The sequence below is a fragment of the Bison bison genome, unplaced genomic scaffold (assembly GCF_000754665.1).
Source record: "Bison bison bison isolate TAMUID 2011002044 unplaced genomic scaffold, Bison_UMD1.0 scf7180017864115, whole genome shotgun sequence".
Taxonomy (NCBI): domain Eukaryota; kingdom Metazoa; phylum Chordata; class Mammalia; order Artiodactyla; family Bovidae; genus Bison; species Bison bison.
Genome location: NW_011494687.1, coordinates 517,177 through 523,176, shown reverse-complemented (window position 1 = coordinate 523,176; position 6,000 = coordinate 517,177).

Below are 6,000 nucleotides of genomic sequence, written 5' to 3'. Positions count from 1 at the left end.
AAGGATTCCTTTGGTTACATTTGGTGCCCACTCAGATAATCCAGGGCTTCCCTGGTGGCTCAGAGGTTAAAGCATCTGCTTGCAACGAGGGAGACCTGGGTTCGATCCCTGGGTTGGGAAGATCCCCTGGAGAAGGAAATGGCAACCCACTCCAGTATTCTTGCCTAGAAAATCCCATGGACAGAGGAGCCTGGTGGGCTATACTCCACGGGGTAGCAAAAAGTCGGACACGACTGAGCGACTTCACTTTTCACAGATAATCCAAACTAATCACCTCATCTCAAAATCCTTAATCACATCTGCCAAGCCCTCCCTCACTTTTTTTTTTTTTTTTTTGCCATGTAAGGTAATATTCATAGGCTCCAGGGATTCAGAGATGGAAATCTTTTCTGGGGATACACATTTTTCAGCCTGCCACAGGTTGGAAATTGAGATCTGAAAAGTAAATTATACTACTAGAAATGCTGAAGGCACCAGACTGCACTGTGTGATACATTTACTTTCACAGCTGGAAGAGCCTTGTCAAATGGCCTGAATACTCAAATCCATTACCAAGATTCACTTTCTCAACACAGTGCTTGGGTGGCCATTGCCAGTGTTGGCTTCTGGAACTGCTTTTTGATACCTCCATGACTAGCAAAACTCCTTTTGATTGGCCTGATTTTTCTTTCCTCTTGTTCCTTCCTTCCTTTCTTTCCTTCTGCATTTTCTTTGTTTCTTTTGTCTAGACTTGGAACTATTTTATTGCTTAAATTGGTGCCTTTGCCTAACTCTGTTATGATCCACTACTTGTTAATGTTTATAGCTTAATTTTTTTCCCCCTACACTATGCAGCTTACGGGATCTTAGTTCCCAGACCAGAGATTGAACCCAGGCTGTGGCAGTGAAAACCTGAAATTCTAACCACTAGACCACCAGGGAAATCCCCTAATTCTTTTTTTTTTAAGTGGAAGTATAATTGACCTACAGCACTATGTTAGTTCCAGTTGCACAAAATAGTTATTCCATAGTTCTATATGTTACAAAATGATCAACACTGTAGCTTAATTCTTTTTTTTTTAAAAAAAGGCTAGAAACTATAAAAAAGAGCCAGATGAAAATTCTAGAACTGAAAAATAGAGTATCTGAAAATTTAAAAGTATTGAATGAACTTAATAATGCTTTAGAGATGGGAAAAAGTTGGTGAACTTGAAGATAGATTAATAGAAATGATTCAGTTTGAAGACTATAGAGAAAAAGAAAAGGTTGAAAAATGTAAACAGAACTTTGGAAACTTATAATATCAGAAATCTAATATACATATATGTAATTGGAGTCACAGAAGGAGAGGAAAGAGAGAATGGGGTAAAAAACTCTGTGGAGAAATAATGGTTGAACACTTTCCAAATTTGGTGAAAGACATAAATTTTCAGATCAAAGGTGCTCCACAACTGTTAATAGGAAATGTAAATTGGTTCAGCCAATGTGGAAAAACATTATGGAGATTCCACAAAAACTAAAAATAGAACTATTATATGAGCCAGAAATTCCACTCTTGAGTATATATCCAAAAAAATATATGCACCCCAATGTTCATAGCAGTACTATTTACCGTAGTCAAGATGTAGAAGCAACTTAAGGGTTGATTAACAGATGAGCAGATAAAGAAGATGTGAGATACACACACAATTGGATACTACTCAGCCATAAAAAAGAAAATTGCCATTCACAACAGCATAGGTGGACTTGGAGGGTATTATACTAAGTGAAATAAATCAGACCAAGAAAGAAATACTGTATGATATCGCTTACATATGGAATCTAAAAAAAGCAAAACCAATGAATATAGCAAAGAAGAAACAGACTCACAGATATAGAGAACAAACCAGTGGTTACAAGAGGGGAGAGGGAAGAAGGGGGACAAGATAGGGATAGGGGATTAAGAGGTACAAATTACTTTATATAAAATAAATAAGCTATAAGGATATATAGTATAGCACAGAGATATAACCCATATTTAATAATCACTGCAGATGGTGACTGCAGCCATGAAATTAAAAGACACTTACTCCTTGGAAGGAAAGTTATGACCAACCTAGACATCATGTTCAAAAGCAGAGACATTACTTTGCCAACAAAGGTCCGTCTAGTCAAGGCTATGGTTTTTCCTGTGGTCATGTATGGATTTGAGAGTTGGACTGTGAAGAAGGCTGAGCGCCAAAGAATTGATGCTTTTGAACTGTGGTGTTGGAGAAGACTCTTGAGAGTCCCTTGGACTGCAAGGAGATCCAACCAGTCCATTCTGAAGGAGATCATCCCTGGGATCTCTTTGGAAGGAATGATGCTGAAGCTGAAACTCCAGTACTTTGGCCACCTCATGCAAAGAGTTGACTCATTGGAAAAGACTCTGATGCTGGGGGGGATTGGGGGCAGGAGGAGAAGGGGACGACAGAGGATGAGATGTCTGGATGGCATCACTGACTGGATGGACGTGAGTCTCAGTGAACTCCGGGAGTTGGTGATGGACAGGAAGGCCTGGCGTGCTGCGATTCATGGGGTCGCAAAGAGTCGGACACGACTGAGCGACTGATCTGATCTGAAGCTTTAAAAATTGTGAATCATTATGTTATACACATGAAATATATGATACTATAAGTCATCTATACCTCAATAAAAATAGATAAAGTTAAGTAAAAATTAATAAAGAAGCTCAACACACCACATTTAAGCACATCACAGTCACACTGTTAAAAACCCCAAAGTTAGAGCCAATCTTGAAAGTAGTTTGAGAAAAATGATATGTTACCATACAGGGATCAGTGATTTGAATTACCATGGATTTCTCATCAGAAACTGTGGAGATTAGAAGACAGTTTTAAGTACACACACAAAAAAACTATCAACATATAATTCTATTTTAGTTTTACATAGCATAAACATGGTCGCTGGAAGCCATCCATCTGACCCCGTGGAAGGGGGACAGAGAAGGAGTAATCATTGTGAGATGGACAAATACCCTGAGGAAGTAAACACCGCAGTTACCTACATACACTTCTACCCTCTACACATTTATTTTCATGCTCTATCTAGGGAATTTTGGCAGAAAAGTTTGAAAAGCACTGATAGAGTCAGTAAGCAAAGTAATGTATGAGAGATGAATGCTCATTCGTTATATTTGTCTAGTCAGAAAAGCCGCTTTCAATTTGCTGTCAATACATAAACTTAATCCAAGCTGGGTTTGGTTTCGTGTGCTCTTTCAGCTCCCTAATCTAATTGCCCTTTTCTCTTGCTTCTCTTTTACACTCTTCTGGCCACTGCTCACCACCACCATTGGCCTCATAGCAGAGGGATTACATCTTGCCAACCAGTTCTTTCTGAACTTACTGATCACCATAGCTACTCTGGTCAGTTTCCAGCCATGCTTTGTGGCCAGTGATCTTTTTGGTTTTCAAAGATCTCTCTACTCTTTCCTCTCTGTATGCTTCTATCCCATCAATATCTGGCTTCCTTTTTGCAAGTAGGCAGATAATTATGTAACATTTCACTTTTTTTTTTACAATACATTCTTGTAATAACACATCTACACACATCCACACACACTAAGGTCTTACAAAAATGGGCAACAGGCAAGCATACATACTTAGTAATAGCTTCTAGATAAAAAAATCTGAGAATACAGTCTTCCTTAGGATCAGTGGTCTTCTTCCTCTGCTATTTTTTTCCCCCTATTTCTCTTTTCCAAAACTTCTTTCACAGCTGAGGGGAAGTGTTCACTATGCCAAAGCAGCTGGCAGCTCCAACTCAGATGGGAATTGTGTCTCTGTCACTTTAAAATCCTCTAGCTCTTTCTTCCTCACTCTGCGCAGGATATACTTGTACAGTGTCGGTGCTTACCCCATTGTCAAATTAATGAACGCACTAAAAAGCAAAAACAAAACTACGCTGGTGCTGGTGGGGGACTTTCCTGGTGGTCCAGTGGCTGACACTCTGCACTCTCGATGCAGGGGCCCCAGGTTAGATTCTTAGTCAGGGAAATAGATCCCACATGCCTCAGCTAATAAATAAATATACATAAAACTACAGTGGTGAACACCCACTATCCTTAAGCAAGGGGCAAAAAAGGGGATGCAGAGGAGAACTCTCTTCCTACATAGCCCCACCCTGAGGTCAAGTGCAGCCTTCTCACAGCAATAGCCCTCTCCTCAGCAGTTGCTGACCAGACAGAAAACAGAAACTTGGGTCTTTTCCACAGTCTCCCTCCCTCATCTAGTTACTGCCCTCTTCAAAAGGGGAAGTCAGTGCTGAACTCCTTCCCTGGCTAACCCCTTATTGAACACTTTGCCAACACCAAAGGGAGCCAAACATGAAATTTCCAGGCCCATGACAGTCCCCAGACTTGAAGACAGATCTGTTACCTGCGGTCATGGAGTGAGAACAGGAGGTGAAAGTGCTCCCCGACATCCCACTTCATTTGGAAAAACTCAAAACAAAACAAAAATTGAGTTTTGTTAAGAAAAAGGCTGCTGTTTATTAAGAAAAAGGCTGATGTTCCCAGAAGGAGCAAAAATCATTTCTCTGTCATTCCAGATGCTGAAAGAACACTTAAACTCATTCCTCTCCTCCCCTCCTATTCCAGACGCTAGAATTTACCCCTTCATGCTTCCCTTCTGCTTTGTGCTGGGTAGTGGGACCACCAGCCAGACCAGCAGAAGCCTCCAGCATCTCCAGGGGAGTCCTGTGGGATAATACCTTTGTCTGTGAATTGGAGAAGGGGAGAAGATCTTGATCTCCCCAATATTTGACAGGAACTGAAGGACTGAGGGGTTTGGGTCTGATGTCCTGTCAAATGAGACAGTTCAAGCTAGTATCTGTGGGGCTGTTCGAGGAGCAGCAGGAGGGAACGCCAAAAAGTGTTTGTAATGGAGGTTGAGGAATTTGGGGGCATCCGAGGAACAATACACCGGCCAGGCCTGAGCCATCCCCAAGCCCCTTCTACTTCCCAGTTACTAAACAGATCCAGCTGTGCACAGTCCTGGCAAATCGTTTCCCATCTGGCTTCTAGGAACTCATGACTAATTAAAGGAGTGTGTGTGGAAGGGGAGGGGGTGTACTCTTAAAAACAGAGGTTTCCAAGGTAACGGCTTGGGGAGAAATCAATCCCATTTAGCCAGGGAAACTTCCCTCTTTCCTGACTCTCTCAGGTCTCCAAGGAAAAAACAGGCCAGAAGCTAACATTGTTTTTCCCACATTTCTCTAGATCAAGAGCAATGTCTAGGCCAGTCCTAACTTGGTTACACCGTACGTTTTTCTCACTTCCAGTTTTAGACCCCAGACTTGCCCTTTATATACCAACTAGGATGTCCAGCCTTCCAAGTCACCCCCTTCAGGGAAGGATATTGTCAAAGATGGGTGGGGATGTTTTAGAGACTGGCTTTTCCTGGGCTTAGAGACCTCTAACAACCTTTGCCTTCCACCCACAGCCCCCTAGACCTTGAACATTAGAGAATACTCTCAGAGTCTTAACCTATTTCTTGCTCCTACTGTTTAAAATATTTTAATTTAAACAATATTTCTATACAAACTCTTCTGCCACAGTCCTTCAGCAGAGAGGAAAACCAGTTTGCAGGATGGGATCAAGCCAGCCAAAGAACCAGGAGTTCTCTCAGACTTAAGTTCTCTTTTTGGGTCAGGCAGACCGCACGTCCTAACCCGTCACACACATTCCCACATGTCCCCCAGTGAGTGATGACAAATTCAGAGGGGAAAAGAGCTGAGTCAGCATGGCTTAGAGGTGGGGACTGGTGGCAGGGAGGTCTTGATACCATTATGGGAACAGTTAGTCATGCAGTCCTGCATACACATCCAGTCTGCAGCTTCTGGCTCTAGGGGGTTTGTTTGGGTGCCTGTGGAAACTCTTGAGAGACTGCAAAGATCATGGCTTGAGCCTGAGGTTCTGTTGCTTCCAAGCTGTGTGACCTGAAATGACCTGTTAGAGACTCAGTTCCTTTTTCTGTGATCTCT